Genomic DNA, 23,447 nt, shown 5'->3' with positions numbered 1-23,447 from the left:
CGGGTGCGTATGAGTAAGGTAATGTCGGGGGTCAGGGTGGGGAGGGGGGTCCTGCCACCCTTGGGGGGGGGCAGGGTGGTGGCGGTGTAGGGGAGGGAGTCGGGGTGGGGGTGGGGGGTGGGGAAGACCCCTATCAGTGCCAGGGAAGGAATTCCCTGGCACTGATAGTGCTTACCACCATGGATTTCATGGCGGTTCCTACCACTGGAAATCCACGGCGGTAAGCCGGGTCACAATACCGGCGTCTGTATTGTCACGGCCGCCGGGCTGGAGACCCAGGTCTCCAGCCCAGCGGGTGGAACGGAGAAGCAGCGGACGACCATGGCGGTAACCGCCATGGTCATAATTCCAAAAAAAAGACCGCCAGCCTGTTGGCGGTCTTACCGCTGCTTTAACACCATCCGCAAGGGTTGTAATGACCCCCTTAATATCACTTTTCAGTGATATCTCTACAATTTCACATTGCCTCTTTATTCGTTTTGACCTGCAATTATCCAGATAAATATTATATATTTTTCTAAACACTGTTTGGTGTATTTTTGTGGTGCTATATTGTGTTATTGTATGATTTATTGCACAAATACTTTACACATTGCCTTCTAAGTTAAGCCTGACTGCTCAGTGCCAAGCTACCAGAGGGTGGGCACAGGATAATTTGGATTGTGTGTGACTTACCCTGACTAGAGTGAAGGTTCTTGCTTGGACAGAGGGTAACCTGACTGCCAACCAAAAACCTCATTTCTAACAAGAAACAAAAGCAATAAAACACTTTTGATGCTACATAGATTGTATATCTGTAATTGCTTAGCCAATTGATTACAGTGGAAGTCTAGGAATACTTCCCCCTTGTTCGGACCATAGATTTACTTTCATTTATTACCCTGGTCGAAAGGGTTAGAGGGCATTTGCCTCATTGTCTGAAACCCCACTGTATTACATGGCACCAATCCGCCACCTTCTCCGGGGCTGTACCAACGCCATCAAAAGCACAGCAGAAACAGTCTTTGGAAGGGAAATCACTCACCTCTCGACACCCAACGAGGAACCAGGACGCCATGGAGCCCAAGTTACAAGTCCTGCCCATGTTGGTTTCCCTCCTCTTCTACCAGGAGCAGCAAAGACACCGCTGACGACCACGGTGAGTACTGCACCTAGCACACAGGGGAGGGGGGGAGGAAAAAGAGTGTGACACACACACATGCAACACGCAACACCCCCACCCTCACCCAAAACAACATACACACAAACACATGCAGCAACTTGACATTTACACCCCGTCACCCTCTGGAAGAACGCAAGGACAAAATGAAATGATTGTAACGAGTGTAATCATCGAAAAATCAGATAGTCCAAAACTTAAATCATTAGTATATACAAATATGTACACCAACTACACAAGTCCGGATAGTAATGAAATCATTGTCCATGGACCACTGGTCCCAAAATGCATGGGCAAAGCCCACACATGATAACTGACTCGAAACGGAGAGAACACTGCTGGGGCATCAGATTCAAAATAAACTGGCACCTCAGTGGGAGGGGGGGCACCTCAGCCGGATGAACTGATGATGCCACTGCTCCATGAGGGGGCTCCATGCCCACAGTTTGGTCCTGGGGAGTGCAAAGCCACAGTCTCTCAAGTCTCTCCAGTGGGTGGTTTGCCCACTGCTTTATCCTGGGGAGTGCAAAGCCAATCTCTCAAGTCTCTCCAGTGGGTGGTTTGCCCACTGCTTTATCCTGGGGAGTGCAAAGCCACAGTCTCTCAAGTCTCTCCAGTGGGTGGTTTGCCCACTGCTTTATCCTGGGGAGTGAAAAACCAGTCTCTCAAGTGGATGTATCCCTCCACTGGTTCTGGAGGGGGCTTGGTGCCCGAAGTGCTTCATCCTGCCAAGGACTGGGGTAGTGGATGCTTTTCTCCTGGTTCTGGAGGGGGCTTGGTTCCCAGAGTGCTTCATCCTTCCAAGGACTGGGGTAGTGGATGTATCTCTCCACTGGTTCTGGAGGGGGCATTGTGCCCGGAGTGCTTCATCCTGACAAGGACTGGGGTAGTGGATGTATCTCTCCACTGGTACTGGAGGGGGCATTGTGCCCAGAGTGCTTCATCCTGCCAAGGACTGGGGTAGTGGATGTATCTCTCTAATGGTTCTGGAGGGGGCATTGTGCCCAGAGTGCTTCATCCTGCCAAGGACTGGGGTAATGGATGTATCTCTCCACTGGTTCTTGGGGGGCATTGTGCCCAGAGTGCTTCACATTCAATGTGGCAGGTCCCATTCCCTCACCTGGGTGTGGGTGCCACAAGATTTCCTGGGAACAGGTAGCATGATACTCCATGGAGGCAGAGACACACTTCACCTTGCTGTGACTTCACCTGCCACCTGCAGGTACAAACAGTGCTGGGTGTCGTGCCTCATGTACGCTGTGCAGGGTCCAGGACGTCTCCTGCAGCCTCGGACGGCTGGCCACTAGGGGTGATAGCCATGTCAGCTGTGGTGGCACTGTCTGAGCATGTCGCGGGACTGGTGGCGGTGGTTGCGGCAGTGTCTGCGGCGGAGATGCTGGCGGTGGTGCTGGTGTCAGCACCTGTGGAAAGACACAGCAGGATGTCTCCTGCAGCCTTGGATGGCTGGCCACTGGGGATGATGCTGGGGACTGTTGCTGAGGCAGCAGGCGTGCAGGTGGCAGTGCAGGTGGCGGTGTCCACCACCATACAGGTTGCTGTTCTGGTTGCCAGAAGGGGTGACTCTGGGCCCTCAGCCGGAGGCTCCGTGCCCTGTCCTGACTTTCCCTTCGCCATGTGTCCCTTCCCCTCCTTTGATGTCGCTGCTGATCCCTTGGCACTGTCCACTTTTGGCTTGGAGGAGCCCTTGCTGGGTGGTTGGTGCGGCTTCTCCCTATGGCATGTGGGCACCTTCTTCACCTTGGCAAGTGGTGGAATGGGCTGATCCTTGGCCTCGCTGGGTGGCACTCTGGCAGCCCTAATGGGTGCCGCCCGTGATGTGACAGGACTTGCTGAGACCACAGTGCTGGAGGATTAGGTGGCTGAGGTGCTGGCCTGGGGCCTGGACATCCTGGCCCTAGGGGAAAGACGGGGGTGGTGTAGGGAAGAGGTCAATTTTAGCCAGGAAGAGTTTCTTAGACACACTGGGATGGGAAGATGGAGGGGGTTTGGGAGTGGAGGAAGAGGTAGTGGTTGTAGGAGGTGTACGTCTGCTGAATTTGAGTGAAGGGGCATGGGCCGTAGTCTGTTGTGAGGTGGATGGCTGTTGGGTGGGTGTGTGCCTGAGTTTGTGTAGTTTGGGAGGAGGGTTCACAGACACACTGGGAGAGGACACAGGGGATGTGTGAATGGTAGTGGGGGTGGTGATTGCACGTGAGCGGTGTGTGGTGATGGGCGTGCTAGTGATGGAGGTAGTGGATGAAGATGTAGTGCATTCAGGTGTGAGTGGAGACGAGACAGGATGGGAGGAGGAGGACGTGGAGGAGGGGGACACAGTGGAGGCAGTGGATGTTGCTGTGTCTGCATGGGGATGGTGCTTGTGTGAGTGCCTGTGAGATGTGTGGTGCTTATGTTGGCCATGTCCACTCTTGTGTGTTGATGAGTGTGCATGCTGGTCTGATGGTGTGCTTGGGATAGGCTGAGGTACAGGGGATTGGGTCTGGGTAGACGAAGTTGGAGGGGGGAGGCTGGACACAGGGACAATGGCTGTCATCAGTGCTAAGGCCAGAGCCTGAAATGCTCTCTGTTGGTCCGCCACACCAGAATGAAGGCCCTCCAGGTATGCATTTGTTTGCTGCAAATACTCTCGACACCCTGGATGGCATTCAAAATGGTTGATTGCCCAACAGTGAGGGATCTCAGGAGGTCAATAGCCTCCTCACTGAGGGCAGCAGGTCTGACTGGGGCAGGGCCTGAGGTGCCTGGGGCGAAAAAGATGCCCACCCTCCTGGGTGAGCGGGCACGGGAAACTCGATGAGGGGCTGGTGGGACGGCGGTGCTGGTAGAGGGGGGTGGCGGCAGCCCCTGCAGAGGTGCCCGCCACCGCAAGGGAGCTCCCATCAGAGGAGGAGTCGCTGTCGCTGGTGTCTGCTCCTGTCCCCGTCGTGGAGCTCCCATCGCCCTCCGTCCCACTGGTGCCTTCTGACTCTGTAAATTCACCCTCCAGGGCCATGTGGGTTGCAGTTCCCTCCTGCTCCGGTGACAATGCTCGTCCACCAGATGATGCTAATGCACACAAGGACAGGGTGACAAAACAAAAAGGGGGGAAAAGACAGAGTAGACACATGGTCAATGCCTGCAACACCACTACCATTGGCAGACACAACACACAGGGAGCAGCCCTATGCAGTAAGCCATGCACCAACAGCGCAGGGGTAAAGCACATGCCCATGGGGGACTCTGTCTAGACCCATTTCATGCAAAGCGGGAACCCATAGGAGCCTGACTAGGTGTAGAGGGCAACTACCACCTTTGGGGTTGGAGTGGCACTGAGCCTGCAAATCAATGGATCTACCTTTGCGCATCTGCCGTGGCCTAGGGGAACCCACAGCCCACCTCCCCCACCCAGACACCTCGTCATTCACGCAGAGTCAGCTGAATGAGAGTGTACTCACCCCCTTATGGCTGCTGTGATGTCCTCAAGCGCCCATCCAACTCAGGATATGCCACTGCCAGGATCCGGTATATCAGGGGGGTCATGGTGCGACGGGCACCCCTTTCACGTTGGGAGGCCATCCCCAGCTGGGCCTCCGCCATCTTCTTGCTCCAGCGGCGCAGGTCCTCTCATCTTTTCCGGCAGTGGGTGCTCCGTCTATGGTAGACCCCCAGGGGCAATGGCATGCCAAATACCCTTCTTCTGGTGGGTGCTGACCTAGAGGAATAGTGAAGTAAAAAAGGATGTTCCTCCCCCGTACAGTTCTTCTCACACATTGACCACAAACCTCCCACCCTGGCCCAGAAAGACATACACTCACCATCCTCACATGCTGGCCTGTCCCCCGTCTCTTCCATCCATGACACTCCATACAATCATGTCCCATCCACCGTGCACACAGTTCACTCACCTGTTTGTCTGGAGGACCGTAGAGTAGCGTGTACTGGGGGAGGACCCCATCCACCAGTTTCTCCAACTCCTCCGCAGTGAAGGCAGGGTCTCTTTCCGCAGACACTGTAGCCATTGTCACTTCCAGATGCAGGTCAAAGCAGCACTTGCAGTGTAGGTCCTCTCCTGTTGAAGGTCAGGTATCAAGTGAGGGAACTGATAGAAAATGCCGGTCATGTCCGCGGCATTGGCTCCTGGAAACCATAGTGCCCAATGATAACCAATGCTGAATTGCGCAGCGGTCTTTGACCGCCTACCGCGACGCTGCACAATGCCAGCGCAGTTACCTCATTTCCCCTTGTCCCTCCTTACAGGTCAGGCAGCCACCATTTCAGGGGGTCACATGGCAGGCCAACTAACTGCATCACAGCTATTTAGGCCAGGAATACGAACAGACAAAGGCACACAGAGATTATTTCACGATTGTGCTAAACAGCATTTGAAACCTATGTGGTGTATGACCCTCTGCTCACCCTTCTCCTCCATAGGGCACGTCCGCTGGGGCAGGTGATGAGATGGCGGCATCCTCCAGTGTACAGACCCCTGGTGGACCTGTTGACAATGGAAGACAGACACATCATTATCACTTACAGATTTGATTGTGCCACAATCCAGGAACTGTGTGCCCAATTGGAGCCAGACCTGATGTCAGCTATCCGCCATCCCACAGAAATACCTCCTCTAGTGCAGGTCCTGTCAGTACTCCATTTCCTGGCCAGTGGGTCCTTTCAAACAACAGTGGCCATGGCATCAGGGATATCACAGCCAATGTTCTCTAACGTGCTGTCCAGAGTGTTATCTGCCCTGCTGAAACACATGCCCAGCTACATCGTTTTCCCTCACAGTGAAAGGTGGCTTTTGTGCCCTAGGACATATCCCCAACATCATTGGTGCCATTGATGGTACACATGTGGCATTTGTCCCCCCCGCAGGAATGAACAGGTGTACAGAAACCTGAAAAGCTACCATTCAATGAATGTGCAGATGGTGTGTTTGGCAGACCAGTACATCTCCCATGTGAATGCCAAGTATCCTGGCTCAGTGCATGGCGCTTACATTTTGAGAAATAGCAGCATCTCTTATGTGATGGGCAACTCCAGAGGCACTGTGTGTGGCTAATAGGTGAGCTCAAGGTCCCCATACATTTTTAATAGGTCTTTGGGTATGGGAGATTTCCTAATGGTTGGAGGATGTCTAACAGTTGTCCCTCGATATTTGCAGGTGACTCTGGTTACCCCAACCTGTCCTGGCTACTGACCCCAGTGAGGAATCCCAGGACAAGGGCAGAGGAACGCTACAATGAGGCACATGGGCGAACTAGGATGATAATACAGCGCACCTTCGGCCTCCTGAAGGCCAGATTCCGGAGCCTCCATATGACAGGTGGCTCCCTATACTACTCACCGAAGAAGGTGTGCTAGATAATCATGGCATGCTGTATGTTGCACAACCTGGCTTTGCGACGCCAGGTACCTTATCTGCAGGAGGATGGGCCTGATGCTGGCCTTGTGGTAGCTGTGGAGCTTGTGGACAGTGAAGAAGAGGAGGCAGAAGAAGAAGATATAGACAACCAAAACAACATCATCATGCAATACTTCCAGTGAGACACAGGTAAGGGGATGGCACTGCTTCACACATCTCATACTACTGTAGGACATAGCATAAATCTTCCTTTTTACCTCTGTGTATGGACCCTGACATGTCACTTTGCCTTTCCATGTCACAGATCTGGGTGACCTCTGCAATGTTTACTGCTGCCCAACAACTATGTGACCATGGTATGTGAACATGAACATTGACATTGCTAGATTTCCAAAATGTTGCAATTACACATTTGTGAAAGTACAGACTGACTCCAGATTGATTTGTGATTCAAGGGTGTTTATTTCTGTGCTAATAAGTGGAGGGATGTGTGTAACGGGCTGGGGTGATGCTGGAGGAATGTCCATGGTAGAGTTCAGTTTCTTGGTCTCACAGGTGCATTGTCCATGGGGGCATAGGAAGTGGAGCAATGGCAGGTTAAGGTGGACAGGGTGACAAAGTGGGACAGAAGGGTAACAATCAGGAGGGTCTTATTTCCTGGCGGGGGTCTTGGCAATGTTCTCTGTCTTGTTTCTGGATCTCAGGGACCGTTTATGGGGTGGTTCTCCTTCTGCAGAGGGTGGGGTGCTGGTGGCCTGGTGGTCCTGTGGCAGGGCCTCCTGTCTACTAGCGCCCGGGCGGAGGGCTATTCATCGTCCAGGCTAATGTCAGGGGCCCGTTTGTGTGCCTGTTGGCCAGGTCTGCCAGCACCCCTGCAATGGTGACCAGGGTGGTGTTAATGGACTTCAAGTCCTCCCTGATCCCAGAGTAGTGTTCCTCCTGCAGCCGCTGGGTCTCCTAAAACTTAGCCAGTACCGTGCCCATGGTCTCCTGGGAATGGTGGTATGCTCCCATGATATTGGAGAGTTCCTCGTGGAGAGTGGGTTCCTTGGCCCTGACCTCCCCCTGTCGCACAGCAGTCCTCCTAGCTTCCCTGTTGTCCTGTGCCTCTGTCCCCTGAACCGTGTGCCCACTGCCACTGACCCCAGGTCCCTGATTGTCTTGGGTTGGTGGGTTTGCCTGGGGTCCCTGTAGTGGTGGATACACTGCTGATTGACGTGTCCTGGGGACAGAGGCATGGGCCCGTTGGGTGGGTGCTGTGGTGGTGTTTCCTGAGGGGGGAGGGTCTGTGGTGGTTTGTGAATGTGGCAGAGGAACCGACTATCCCGAGGTCCCTAATGGGCCGGGCTGGTCATCTTGATCCAGGCGTGCTGAGCTGCTGTCATCACTGTGGGCCTCTTCTGTGGGGGGGACCGGATATGTCTGGAACCTCCTGTCCGGTGACATTGGGCATGGGTCCTGTTGGGGTGTAAATGCATAGTTTTAGTATCTGTGTGTGCCATCTTGTGCATTGGGTGAGTTACCCTCTACTCCTGTGCTTGCCTTGTTGTGTTTGCCATTGTGTGATTGGTGTTTTGTGCTCTGTGTGGGTATCTGTAGTGGACATGCTTTTGCAATGGGTGTCCATGCTTTGGTGTTGCATGCAGGGCTTGGTATTGGGATGGGAGGGTTGTGATAGTGGGGCATATGTAAGGTGTTGGAGTGATGGGGGTGAGGGGGTGAGTGAGGGTGTATGATGGCATGCAGGTAGGGTGTGGGGGATAAATTAGGAAAGATTTTACTTACCAGAGTCCAGTCCTCCTGCTACTCTTGCGAGGCCCTCAGGATGCAGTATTGCCAAGACTTGCTCTTCCCATGTTGTTAGTTGTGGGGGAGGAGGTGGGGGTCCACCGCCAGTCCTCTGTACAGCAATCTGGTGTCTGGATACCACAGAACACACCTTTACCCGTAGGTCGTTCCACCTCTTCCTGATGTCATCCCTTGTTCTTGGATGGTGTCCCACTGCATTGACCCTGTCGACAATTCTCTGCTATAGCTCCATCTTCCTAGCAATGGAGTTGTGATGCACCTGTGATCCGAATAGCTGTGGCTCTACCCAGATGATTTCCTCCACCATGATCCTGAGCATCTCCTCAGAAACCCTGGGGTGTCTTTGAGGTGCCATGATGTGGTGTGAGTGATGTGTGAGGTGATGTTTGTTGTGATGTGTGAAATGTTGCGTTCATGTGTGTTGTTTGAGGTGCGTGGATGTTGTATGAGTGATGGTGTGCTGTGCTTGTGGATGCTGGTCTAGTGTTGGCTATTCTCTCTATGTGCTTCTTCGCAAAAATGTTGTTGTAAGGGTTTGTGGGTCATGTGGGTGTGTGTTTTATAGTGTTGTGGATATGTGGGTGTGGTGTGTGTATGTGTATCAGGTGTGTGTATTTCGAATTTTCCAATGTAGTTGTGTTTTGTAAATGTTTGTATTTTGAGTGCGGGCTGTGTACTGCCAATAGATTACCGAGGTTGAAAGACCGCCGCATTGATTCGTGGGTCGTGATAGTGTGGGCGTATTCCTGTTGGCGTGACGGTGTGGGTTTTGATATCGCCAGTTTATCCCTAACCTTTCGTGTGGCGGACTTGTGTGGGTGTCTGTATTGTGGCAGATTACGAGATGTGGCTCGTAATACCTGTAGCGGATTTCCGCCGCGGCCACGGTATGTTGGTGGCCTTCAGCACGGCGGTAAGCGGGATTTACCGCCAGGGTTGTAATGAGGGCCTTAATATTTTATTTTAACATAATTTATTAATCTTTTTATGAATTTAAACATTAATGTCAAATTAATCTTTATTAAAATAGAAACTACATTTAATTAATTCCATATGTCTTTTGTTAATAATTATTGATACAGAAGAAAATATTATTTTTGTTTTAGGTGGAATTGTTTTGCTGAGGCAGAGAGCCAGCTGGTACCATGGGGGCCTTGAGGTTCCCCCTACTGTTCCCACAATTGTAACTGGTTACCCTGGAAGGCACCCATGGCATATGGCCAGGCCCTTGGGGATGGGTCTCTGGGGCTGAGATTGGCCTGGGTAGCGGGGCTAAGTGGCCCCCCTCTCCCTCAAAAAAAAAAGAAATTAAGCTATGCCCCATGGGATGGGGTCCCTGGGGCTGAGATCAGCCTGGGGAAGGGGGCTGCGTGGCTTCCCTCCCCCCTGAAACATAAATAATTAGGCTGCGTCCCAGGGGCACATGGAGGAAGGTCATATGGCCCCCCTTCCCAAACAAAATTAAATGTCCCCGGGGCTGAGATCGGCCTGGGGAGGAGGCTGCTCCATCCCCTCCATCCCAAAAAATTAAGGGGGTGATTCTAACCCTGGCGGTCGGTGTTAAAGCGGCGGCCAACCCGCCAACAGGCTGGCGGTAAAAAATATGGGATTCTGAGCCTGGCGGGAACCGCCAACACAGACAGCCACCTTAACACTCCGACCGCCAACAGACAGGCGGCAGACAATGTACCGCCCACACTATTCCAACTCACCAATCCGCCACCTTTTCCGGGGCGGGAGCACCGCCGATAAAAACACGGCGGAAACAGACTACGGACGGGAAAACGCTCACCACTACGCACTCCAGGAGGAAGGAGGACAGCATGGAACCCGAATTAAACATCCTACCTGCTCTCGTCTACCTTCTCATCTACCACGAGTACGAAGTCCGGCGCAGACGACAACGGTGAGTACTGCACCTACGACACACGGGAGGGGGAGGACGAAAGGTTACGGCCACACACATATGCGACCCCCCCCCCCAACTATGTACTCACCAATGCAGCGCACCAAGTCACAGTGACACCACCCAAACACCCCTGAAAAATGCTAGGACATAATCATATTTTGAATAAATATTTATGTACCAAAAAGCTCCAGAAAATTAGCGTACAACCATGAAAGATATCCACAACAAAACTAATGACACACACATCAGTGTATAACTGAAGTACCAAGTCCTGCACAACCTACGATTTCAGCATGTCCGTGGGCCAAAGTCTTGAGAAACAAGGGCAAAGCCCACACAGGAGACCTGAGTCCTTTGGAGAGAACACTGCAGGGGCATCAGATGTAAAAACTACAGGCACCTCAGGGGGAAGGGAAGGGGGGGGCACCACAGCCACATGAGTCCACGACGCCAGATCCACGAGGAGCCACCATGGCCACTGGACCATCCTGGGGAGTGCAAAGCCACAGTCTCTCAAGTCTCTGCAGTGGGTGGATTGCCCACTGGACCATCCTGGGGAGTGCAAAGCCACAGTCTCTCAATGTCTCTACAGTGGGTGGGCTGCCCACTGGGCCATCCTGGGGAGTGCAAAGCCACAGTCTCTCAATGTCTCTACAGTGGGTGGGCTGCCCACTGGGCCATCCTGGGGAGTGCAAAGCCACAGTCTCTCAATGTCTCTACAGTGGGTGGGCTGCCCACTGGGCCATCCTGGGGAGTGCAAAGCCACAGTCTCTCAATGTCTCTACAGTGGGTGGGCTGCCCACTGGACCATCCTGGGGAGTGCAAAGCCACAGTCCATCAGGTGGATGACAGTCTCCACTGGTCAAGGAGGAGGCATGGTGGGCACAGTGAACCATAAACGGTGCTTGCGACGGCGGTGCCCAGCGGAGCGGTGCTTGAGAGGAAGGGCCCAGCGGAGCGGTGCTTGAGAAGAAGGGCCCAGCGGAGCGGTGCTTGAGACGGCGGGGCCCAGCGGAGCGGTGCTTGAGACGGCGGGGCCCAGCGGAGCGGTGCTTAAGACGGCGGGGCCCAGCGGAGCGGTGCTTGAGACGGCGGGGCCCAGCGGAGCGGTGCTTGAGACGGCGGGGCCCAGCGGAGCGGTGCTTGAGACGGCGGGGCCCAGCGGAGCGGTGCTTGAGAAGAAGGGCCCAGCGGAGCGGTGCTTGAGAAGAAGGGCCCAGCGGAGCGGTGCTTGAGAAGAAGGGCCCAGCGGAGCGGTGCTTGAGACGGCGGGGCCCAGCGGAGCGGTGCTTGAGAAGAAGGGCCCAGCGGAGCGGTGCTTGAGATGGCGGGGCCCAGCGGAGCGGTGCTTGAGAAGAAGGGCCCAGCGGAGCGGTGCTTGAGACGGCGGGGCCCAGCGGAGTGGTGCTTGAGAAGAAGGGCCCAGCGGAGCGGTGCTTGAGACGGCGGGGCACAGCGGAGCAGTGCTTGAGAAGAAGGGCCCAGCGGAGCGGTGCTTGAGACGGCGGGGCCCAGCGGAGCGGTGCTTGAGAAGAAGGGCCCAGCGGAGCGGTGCTTGAGAAGAAGGGCCCAGCGGAGCGGTGCTTGAGACGGCGGGGCACAGCGGAGCGGTGCTTGAGACGGCGGGGCCCAGCGGAGCGGTGCTTGAGAAGAAGGGCCCAGCGGAGCGGTGCTTGAGACGGCGGGGCCCAGCGGAGCGGTGCTTGAGAAGAAGGGCCCAGCGGAGCGGTGCTTGAGACGGCGGTGCCCAGCGGAGCGGTGCTTGAGACGGCGGGGCCCTGTTCAGCGGTGCTCTTCTCCACGGCGGGCCCTGTTCAGCGGTGCTCTTCTCCACCGCGGGCCCTGTTCAGCGGTGCCTATCTCCACGGCGGGGCCCTGTTCAGCGGTGCTCTTCTCCACGGCGGGCCCTGTTCAGCGGTGCTCTTCTCCACGGCGGGGCCCTGTTCAGCGGTGCTCTTCTGCACCGCGGGCCCTGTTCAGCGGTGCTCTTCTCCACGGCGGGCCCTGTTCAGCGGTGCTCTTCTCCACCGCGGGCCCTGTTCAGCGGTGCCTATCTCCACGGCGGGGCCCTGTTCAGCGGTGCTCTTCTCCACGGCGGGCCCTGTTCAGCGGTGCTCTTCTCCACCGCGGGCCCTGTTCAGCGGTGCTCTTCTCCACGGCGGGGCCCTGTTCAGCGCTGCTCATCCAGCAGGTCAAGGGAGCTAGACCTGGCCTCGACTCCCTGCTCAGTCGCCCTCGGACCGTGACGTTTCTGGACCCTTCGGGGACGGACTCCTGGCCTCCTTAGTGTCCTCCTTCCCAGCTGGGATGTGGCATGTGGGGTCCACCTTCTCCGCGCTCCTGCTGCCCTTCCGCTCCTTTGATGGGGCTCTCGGGCCCTTGCCTCCCCCAGATGGTGTGGGTGGTGAAGTGGCCGCACATTGCTCCTTGGGGGCAGCCCTGTCGGTCCTCGCACGGCGGTCCTTGGTTTTGCGGGTCCTCTTGCCGGGGGGGGGCTGGACGTGTCCTTGCTGCAGCTCGATGTGTCACTGCTGGCAAAGGGTGGGCTCCAGAACCCAGGCACAACAGTGACACCGAAGCTGGGCTGGTGGTGGCTGCGGTGCTCTTGGGACTCTTTGAAGATGGATGGGGGAGGTCATCGGGGGGAAAGAGGTTAAGGTTAGCCAGGAAAAGTTTTTTAGGGCCAAGGTAAAGGGTAGGAGAAGTGGAGATGGAAGTGGAGGTAGAGGAGGTGGTTGTAGGAGAGTCAGGTGTGCTGTCATTGGGTGAAGGTGCTGGTGCTGTAGGCTGTCGTGAGGTGGATGGCTGTTGGGTGGGTGGCTGCCTGCGTTTGTGTGTCTTGGAAGAGGGGGTGACAGACACAGTGGGAGAGGACACAGGGGACGTGTACATGGCAGTGGGGGTGGTGACTGCACGAGTGTGGACTGTACTGGAGGGTGAGGTGGTGATGGAAGCACTGGCTGATGTTGGGGTGCATGCAGGTGTGAGTGTAGACGTCACAGGGAGGGAGGAGGGAGACGAGGAGGAGGGGGACACAGGGGTGGCAGTGGCTGTTGGCATGTCTGCATCTGGGTGTTGCTCGGGTGAGTGTTTGCGGGATCTGTGGTGCTTGTGTTTGGATGAGCTGCTCTTGGGTGTTGAGGTGTGTGCAGGCTGGTCTGATGGTGTGGATGGGATAGGCTGAGGAACAGGAGACAGAGACAGGCTGGAGGCAGTCAGAAGAGGGAGGCTGGAAACAGGGACAATGGCTGCCGTCAGTGCTGAGGCCAGAGCAGTGAACGCTCGTTGATGGGCAGCCTGACCCGAATGAATGCCCTCCAGGTACGCATTGCTCTGTTGCACCTCCCTTTGCACACCCTGGATGGCATTCAAAAGGGTCGTCTGCCCAACAATGAGCGTCCTTACCAGGTCAATGAGCTCCGCACTGAGGGCAGCAGGGGCAACAGGGGCAGGGGCTGAGGTGCCTGGGGCGAAGGAGACGCGCGCCTTCCTGGGCGAACCGGCACGGAGCGAAGACTGAGGGGCTGCTGGGAGGGCGGGGCTGGTGCGCTGGGTGGCGGCTGTACCTGTAGAGGCGGGGGGCACGGATGTTGCCGCCACCCCTAGGGAGCTCCCATCCGAGGACGTGTCGCTTTCGCTGCTCTCACCAGCGGTCCCCGTCGTGGTGCTCCCCTCGCCCTCCGGATCACTGGTGCCCTCGGTGTCTGTTCCTGGGCCCACCGGGGCCTTGTGTCCTGCAGCTCCCTCGTGCTCCGATGCCATATCTCCTCCGCCTGATGATGCTAATGCACACATGCACAAGAAGATGAAGAGAAAGGGTGGGGGGAGAAAAAAGAAGACCAGGTTGAGTGCATGCAATGTCAACACCGTTGGCGGAGAGGACAGACACAGGTGCCTAATGCACTAATCCGCGCATTCGGGGTACACTACTCAGTACTACTGACTAAGACAACAGGCCAAGAGACGTCAAACGCGCACATGGGAGATGCTGGACCTTCAATGGCTGTACTTGTCACCCTACCGAGGTGGGGGCCGGGGGCACAGGGCCATGCCTAAGGGAGAGGACTACACTACAGAAAGCACCCTGGCCTAATGTCACCCACAGCCCTCCTCCCCCACCCAGACGCCTCCACTGCGCAGAAAGATAGGAGAATGTGCTGATACTCACCCCCTTGTGTCTGCTGTGATGTCTTAAAGCGCCCATCCAATTCAGGGAAGGCCACCGCCAGGATCCGGGACATCAGGGGGGTCATGGTGCGACTGGCACCCCTCCTAGGTTGGGAGGCCATCCCCAGCAGTGTTTCTGCGGTCTTCCTTGTTCCGCGGCGGATGTCCTCCCACCTCTTGCGGCAGTGGGTGCCCCGTCTGTTGTGGACCCCCAAGGTCCGGACTTCCTTGGCGATGGCACGCCAAATGTCGATCTTCTGATGGGCGCTGACCTATTAGACATGTACAGGGTGGAAAGGAGGAACTCATCAATGACCTGCATGTTAGATGTAATTGGCCCCCCCCACCCACTTTGCCATATGGCACATGCTCTCATCTGTCGGGCGTTGCACTCCTCATTCGCCCCCCACCCCACCAACTTACATCCACCCCAATCCACACAGGCATAGCCCATTCCATTAGCACCCGGTGTACTCACTTGTTGGTCTGGAGGACCGTAGAGTAGCGCATACTGGGGGAGGACCCCATTCACGAGCTTGTCCAACTCTTCAGACGTGAAGGCAGGGGCCCTTTCCCCAGTCGCAGCAGCCATTGTATCTTCCAGACCGAGGTCACAGCAGCACTTGCAGTATAGGTCCTCTCCTGTGGATGATCAGGTCTCGAGTGATTAAGCAGATAGAAAATGGCGGTCACGTCCGCGGCGGTGCGTACCGCGGCGGTGTGTACCGCGACCGCCGGCGCACTTCGTTATTGGCTCCTGAAACCCATAGGCTTCAATGTTAACCAATGCGGCTTTGCGCCGCGGTCTGCGACCGCCTACCGCCACGGTGTGCCCCGCCAGCGCATTGACCTCACATCCCATTGTCCCACTCCACAGGTCAGGCAGCTGCCATTTCAAGGGCCCACATGGCTTAATTTTGACTGCGACACACAGGCCTAGGCCTTGCATTGCCACACATACACGCCTTTCAACCCATTGCCATTCTTTAACTGTGCAAGCTGTCTGTACGTACCTGTGTTTTGGCTGACTCTGTGCTCCATGTTGTCCTTCCTAGGCACCGTCCGCTGGGACTTGCGATGAGAAGGAGGAATCCTCGCGTGTACCGACCGCTGGTGGACCTGTCGAAAATGGAAGAACGCAATATAATACTTCGATACAGACTTGACCGTGCCACTATCCATGAACTGTGTGCCCAGCTGGAGCCAGCCCTGATGTCCCCCATCCGCCAACCCACAGGGATTCCCCCTCTGGTGCAGGTTTTGTCAGTCCTCCATTTTTTGGCCAGTGGGTCATTCCAGACCACAGTGGCCATGTCATCTGGAATGTCTCAGCCTATGTTTTCTAAGATTTTGAGCAGAGTGTTGTCTGCCCTGATGAAACTCATGCGGAGCTACATCATTTTCCCAGAGGAGGGTGACTTGCCTACAGTGAAGGGTGATTTCTATGCCCTTGGACACATCCCCAACATCATTGGTGCCATTGATGGGACCCATGTGGCTTTGGTACCCCCAAAAGACGATGAGCAGGTGTTCCGAAACAGAAAAAATTATCATTCGATGAATGTCCAGGTGGTCTGTTTGGCTGACCAGTACATCTCCCATGTAAATGCCAAGTTCCCAGGGTCAGTGCATGACGCGTATGTGATGCGAAATAGCAGCATCCCCTATGTGATGGAGCAGCTACAGAGACAACGTGTGTGGCTAACAGGTGACTCTGGTTACCCCAACCTGCCGTGGCTACTGACCCCAGTAAGGAATCCCCGGACAAGGGCAGAGGAACGCTACAATGAGGCCCATGGGCGTACTAGGAGGGTGATTGAGCGAACCTTTGGACTCCTGAAGGCCAGGTTTAGGTGCCTGCATATGACTGGTGGATCCCTAATGTACTCACCAAAGAAGGTGTGCCATATCATCGTGGCCTGCTGTATGCTTCACAACCTGGCTTTGCGACGCCAGGTGCCTTTCCTGCAGGAGGATGGTCCAGATGGTGGTGTTGTAGAAGCCGTGGAGCCTGTGGAGAGTGAAGAGGAGGAAGACTCAGAGGACGACACAGACAATAGGGATAGAGTGATACAACAGTATTTCCAGTGACACCCAGGTAAGAATCACCCACGCCATTTCCCAATTGCTTCTAGCCTCCTGCATCTGTACTTTCTGTAGTTCCCCACAGATGTTTTTCAGTAATTTTTGCCTTTCCCTTCCCTTCTCAGTGCTGTCTGACTCAGTACCTGACTTCTGCTTGGTTCGCCCATGAAATACAGCGTATTGACATTGGTATGTTGTCATGACTAATTGACAGAACAGAAATTGAACAGTAATATGTAATACATTTGTTAATAAGACAGCATGACTCAAAACAGATTATTGTGCAAAATGTGATTTATTTACAGTGCTAGATATCGGTACATGTGATTCTAAGGGTGATGGGTGGGGGTGGAGGAATATCCATGGCAGAGTCCAGTTCTCAGTCTCACAGGTGCATTGTTCTTTTGCCTGGGGAAGGATGGAGCATAGGCAGTTCATGGTTGGACAGGGTGGCAATGTGGGACAGTGGGAAGAGTTCAGGGGGTATGTCCTGCTGGCGGGGGTCTTGACATCCTACTCTGTCTTTTTCTTTGGTCTCAGGCTCCTCTTACGGGGTGGTTGTTCTTCAGCAGGAGGTGGGGTTCTGGGGGGCTGTCGAGGTGTTGGGACCTCCTGTCCACTAGCGCCGGCGGAGGTGGTAGGCTGTTCCTGGTCCGGCCTAGTGACAGGGGCCCTGTGTGGTGCACCATGGTCCTGCAACGCGTCCTCTATCCTGTGGAGGGCCAGGACGATGGTCCCCATTGCGGTCCCGATGATTCTCAGCTCCTCCCTGAACCCCACGTAGCGTTCTTCCTGCTGTGCCTGGATCTCAGTGAACCTGGCCAGTACCGTCGCCATCGTTTCTTGGGAGTGGTGGTAGGCCCCCATGAGGGTGGTGAGGGCCTCTTGGAGAGTGGGTTCCCTGGGCCTCTCCTCCCCCCCCTGTCGCACAGCAGCCCTCCGAGCTGCCCGGTTTCCCCCGGCCTCTGTCCCCTGGCCGGTGTGCCCGCTCCCACTGCCCCCAGGTCCCTGTTGTTGTTGGGGTGTTGGGTTAGCCTGGGTGCCCTGTAGTGGCGGACACACCGCTGATTGAGCTGTCCTAGAGACAGAGGCATGGGCCCGCTGGGTGGGAGCTGTGCTGGTGTCGGCAGAGGGGGTCGGGTCTGGTGTGGCCTGTAGCTGCCTGAGGGGAACCGACTGCCCAGAGGTCCCCGATGGTCCGGGCTGGTCATCAGGTTCACTGTCGACAGAGCTGCTATCCTCAGTGTGGGCCTGTTCCGGTGGTGGGATGGACAGTTCTGGACCCTCCTGGCTGGTGTGTTGTCGTTCGGGTCCTGCATGGGGTAAGAGAGTTTGGTTATTGTTTCTGTGTGTGCAATAGCGTGCGTGTTATGGGTGCCCTTGTTCCCCAGTGCAGGCATTCCCTTGAGGGAGGTGTTGTGAGGGTATTTAGTGGGGGGGAGGGGTTAGGGGGAGGGGTTAGTGCAGTGGTCATGCATAGGTGATGGGTGCCCATGATTTGTGTTGGCATGCAGGAGTTGGTGTTGGGATGGGTGGGTTGTGCTGGTGAGACATTGTCAGGGAGGATATGTGCTGGGGGGTTGGGGGTGAGGGTGGGGGTGTGGGTTGGCATGCTGGTGGGGTGGGGGGGATATAGTAGTTGAGATGGGACTTACCAGAGTCCATTCCTCCAGCTACTCCAGCGAGGCCCTGAGGATGCAGGATGGTCAAGACCTCTTGCTCCCACGATGTAAATTCGGGAGGGGTGGGTGGGGGTCTGCCGCCAGTCTTCTGGACCGCGATGTTGTGCCTGGAGACCATCGATCGGACCTTCCCCCGTAGGTCGTTCCATCTTTTGCGGATGTCCTCCCTATTCCTGGGATGCTGTCCCACCGCGTTGACCCTGTCCACGATCCGCTGCCATAGCTCCGCCTTCCTGGCTATACTGGTGTGCTGCACCTGCGAGCCGAAGAGCTGGGGTTCCACTCTTAGGATTTCCTCCACCATGACCCGGAGTTCTTGGTCCGAAAAGCGTGGGTGCCTTTGGGGTGCCATGGGGTGGTGTGGGTGAGGTGTGGGGTGGTGTATGTGATGATGAGTATGTTGGTGTGTGGTCCTCAGTGTGTCTTGCTATGGATTGTCTGCTGTGTCTCTCTCTCCTTCTCTCAGTAATTATGGTCGCAGGGGTTTGTGGGTGATGTGGGTGTGTGTTTTATAGTTGGTTGATTGTGTGGGAGTGGTGTGTGAATGTGTATCAGGTGTGTGTATTTCAAATTGTCCAATGTGGCTGTGTTTTGGTGATGTGTGTGTATTCTGACCGCGGCGGTGTGTACCGCCAATGGAATACCGCGTTTGAATGACCGCCGTGTGGATTCGTGGGTCGTAATGGCATGGGCGTATTTCTGTTGGCGTGACGGTGGAGGTTTGGTCATCTCCAGTTTATCGCTGCCCGCCGATGTGGCGGGCTGCAGTGGAGGACGGATTTTTGGAGGTTTGGCCGTTGTGGGTCAGAATGACCGTGGCGGTTGACCGTGGCGGTGTTATGGCGGTCTTATGACCGGCGGTAAGGGCATTTTACCGCCGAGGTCAGAATGACCCCCTAAATGTTTAGGCTGGGCCCCAGGGAATGGGTCCCCGTAGCCAAGATCTGCCTAGGGAGGGGAGCCATGCGGCCCCCCCAAAAAAAAATTCATGTTTAGGCTGGGCCCCATGGGGATGGAGTCCCCGGGTCAAGATCGGCCAGAGGACAGGGGTGTGCGGGGTTGGGTTGTTATAGAGGTTGGCCACAGGGCCTGGCGGAAGGCGAGGCACTAGGGCCAACTCCCGCTGCGCACAGCCAATGGCCCTGCGCAGCATAGCACAGGGTTGGGTGATTATAGGGGTTGGCCACAGGACCTAGTTTCCTTAGGAAAAACACTTTTTGACTTGCCTATAACTTTGGTGCCTTTTGATGAATCTTCACAACATTTTCCAAAAAAGTGTCCTACTGTGTCCTAAGGTGCATAGTAATTTCCACGGTGATTAGTCAAGCGGGTGCTGAGAAAAAGTGGGAGGTCAAAAATGTGGGTTTCCCATGTTAATTCCCATAAAGTATTTAGGCACGACTACAGCCCGAACCGCTGAACAGAATAATACAAAATTTGGCAGGAAGCAAGATCTTGTAGTGTGGATTGTGCTTTTTTATCTGGTGTAAATCTGGTTAGTAGTTTTGGAGTTATTAAAGGAAAAAAATATAGATATCTTGGCAGATCCTAAGCACAGACCCCATGGTGATATCTGATTGGCTGTCAGCACTTCAACTAGGAAGTGCTTGCAGCCCTCTTGTCTTGTGACCAATATACATTAAAGCATTGTGGTGAATGGCATGTTTGATTACAAAATTGGATAATGTATAAAGGGGGGTAACAGATTTCAGTTACAATATAAATCATTTGCTAATGGTACCATGCTGACTGTAGGAATTGTGGTGTGTTCCTAGGTGATGTTACCTTGTGAAAAAACTGTCTGCTCGGATTTCATGAATCATGTTTGAGAGAAAACAGTTTTTTCATGATTTTCTCATAGAGGTTATGGAAGGTGTGCCAGAAGTTCAAATGAGGCCATATTTTCTGCTAATTCACACTATCTTTGTCAGCCATATGAGAATGAAGTCCAACATTATCAGTAAAACATGTACTTCCAACAGGAGCAGCCTGTCAGTTGATTCCCTTGTATTCTACTGCAGCTTCCCAGGATTCGAAAGAACTAGTGCACTAACAGTCTTACTTTTGTCAAATGTGTGGCACACCTGAAGCAATATTGATTGAATGAAATTGGTAACACTTAAAATATTTAGGGGGTTATTACAACTTTGGAGGAGGTGTTAATCCGTCCCAAAAGTGACGGTAAAGTGACGGATATACCACCAGCCGTATTACGAGTTCCATATGATATAATGGACTCGTAATACGGCTGGTGGTATATCTGTCACTTTACTGTCACTTTTGGGACGGATTAACATCTCCTCCAAAGTTGTAATAACCCCCTTAATTTAGAAAGAAACAAAATGAGGGGGCTCATTTTGTCATAGGAATAATGGTTAGCGCTGTAGAACACAAATAGAATAGGTTTTAAGTGAGTTCTCAAATAGCTTACTCCTCTATTTCATTAAAACATTCTGACATGCAGACTGAAACATGCTCTTTCAACACCAGCAGAATACTGACAGTTTACACCCTGGTAAGCAGCAGCTTTAATAGAGTGTTCAAATGAGAAACTAGACTGCCAACATTCTGAATTTATTCCAAAGTGTGGCACATCTGAGTGTCATCTTGACGGAATCAAAGTAGAAAACTGAAAGCATTTTCCACTGAGAATACTGCAGTAAATGAGCAAGTTAGGGAGCTTCATAAAAAATAAGTCTCCCAGGATGGCCACCAGAGACAAAAGAGCTCCAATATAGCATAAGTATCACCCACATTTAGTCCCACTATACCCCAATCACAAAAGTGTGCAAAACACTTTTTTTTGTTGCTTTTTTTGCAGATTTATATCCCACAGTCAGGCATTCCATACTTTACAACACATAAAGAATGTTAGCAATTTAGTTGTTTATTAGAATACTATGAGGAGGCAGAGGTCAAGGGCACGGACTCAGATAAATGAGGGCAGGGAGGAAGGTACAGAAGCAACAAGTTGACCACATAGGGCAGGTGGGAAGGGCAGTTGCAGCACAATTGACCATGGAGGGCAGGGGAAAGGGGAGCAGGGTCAACAAACCAAAAATGCAAGACAGGCACAATCCAATTCATGCAGGCGACTACTGATGTTTTTAAGCTCCAAGGGGCTTTATTTTAGCCGCCTCCTGCCTAAAATCTATTTTTTTCAATTAAGTCACAATACACACACAGGGCAAGTGGGATAGTAGTGCTACACTACGTACCATGGAAAGCAATTGGGAGGGGACATGGACAACAGAGAACAGAGGGGAAAGAGGCAAGGGCAGCATGTTCATCATACTGGACAGACAGGAGGGACAGTTGCAATATAACAGACCATGAAGGACAGGAGGGAGGGTAAAGGGATATGACAACAAACCAGATAAGGCAGGAGGGAGGGCTTAGGGCCTGCGCATGGAAAAGTGAGGGCAGGGTTGCAGGGGCCCAAGGGACAGGGAAGGTAAGTGGGACGGGCACTGGAAGTAAACACACCATGGAGGGTAACAGTGAGACTATAGTGGCATACACACAAACAACAGGGGGCAGGTGAGAGGGGCTGTGGCAGTACAGAATCCCACCCATGAGAAGCAGAGGGTTAATAACAGCCCAATGACCATAGTAGGCAAGAGAGAGGGGCAGGAGCATGCACAAAGGACCATGGAGGACAGAAGGGATGGGTGGCTCTGGAAACAGACAAGAGAAGGCAGGGAAAGGGCTTCACAACAGACCATGCAGGGCAGGCAAGCTGAGCAGTTGCAAAACAACAGAGAAAGGAGGGCAGAAGGGAGCGGCAAAAAATGCACCATGGAGGACAGGAGGAAGGGGATAGGGGCACAGAGCTCAGACAGACAGGGTGGAGGTGGCAGGGACAGGGAGCAGCCACCTAACCATGCTAGGCAGGTGGGAGGGGCAGTGGCAGCTCAACAGAACACTTAGAGTAGATAGGAGGGGAAGTGGCAGGTCCATGGAATATGGTGATGAAAGAGGAGGGAGCAAGGGGTACTAGGAGGGCAGAGGGTAGGAGGATAGGGGCAGTAAGCTAAGCACAGAGAGGCTAATCAGGAGGGCAATGATGGTGCATAGAATTAGGCAACAGAGGGCAAGAGGAGTGGGCTGGGATAGCAAGCTAAATGGTGGACAGTGGCAGCCCATCAGACCATGCAGGGCAGTAGCGAGGGGGCTGATGCATGGACTCAGACAACAGAGGTTGGGGGGAGGTAGATGAGGCAGGAGGCTAACTGTTCTGGCCAGGCAGAACAAAGGCCACACAGGACTGTATTGGAAGCAGGGGAGTGGACTTGGACAATGGATGGCAAGGGAGAATTAGGGCTAGGAGCTGCAATCTTGGATACATAGCACAATGCCGGGCCAGAGTCCTGCATTCAACATCCCCTCCACCGTGCATTTCAATAGACATTTTACTTAACGTTAAAGAAAACCTAGAAATTCACTGAAAAAAAAAAAGGTTACAGGGACACTATAGTTAGGAAATAGATTAAAAAATACCTTAGAAATTAAGTAAAAAACCTAAGGTTACAGGGACATTATAGTTAGGTTCAGATTTTACACGCACAAATCCATAGGGATTCAGCAGTTATAGTTAGAGTTATTTCAAGTAGCTATAACTTGTGCCCTAAAGTAACTATAACTCACTCCCTTGCCATGCACTGCTAATTAACCCAGATACTACATCTCTCATGGCATGTTCTATGACATTAGTGATAATATCACTGTAACATCTACAGTAAAAATAATGATGAGAAAACTGTGCAGTCACTAGTAGGTAGTTATTGTTAGGAAAAGCATTTTTTGTTTTGCCAATAACTTTGCCGCTGTTTGGTGAATTTGAGGAATCTTCATGAAATAGTGAAAATTAATATGCTTTTCAGTTCAGCTGCTGTCTTAAAAGTTTCCAGTTATTTTGTCGGGCCGAGAAAAAGGGAGGGTCCCAAAATGCTTTTTCTACAAGTAATTCCACATAGGGATTTTGAACACAACTACAGCCCAAACCACTAGAAAGTAGTACACCAAATTTGGCAGAAAGGTAGCTTTTGGTCCAGAAAGAACCCTTTGTGTTATTTGGTGTAAATCCATTCAGTAGTTTTTGAGATATTAAAGGAAAAAGAAATAGAGATTTCTAGGGATGCAGATCTTCTGTGGATCTGACAGTCACCATGCTGATATCTGATTGGCTGCCAAAACTTCAACCAGGAAGTATTGGCAGCCATTTTGGGACTCAGACTCAGCTGAGTCCCAAAAACAAAAAAAATACCTTAACAA

This window comes from Pleurodeles waltl, chromosome 2_1 (genome assembly GCF_031143425.1).
Source record: "Pleurodeles waltl isolate 20211129_DDA chromosome 2_1, aPleWal1.hap1.20221129, whole genome shotgun sequence".
Taxonomy (NCBI): Eukaryota; Metazoa; Chordata; class Amphibia; order Caudata; family Salamandridae; genus Pleurodeles; species Pleurodeles waltl.
Note: the sequence above shows the minus strand (reverse complement) of the source record.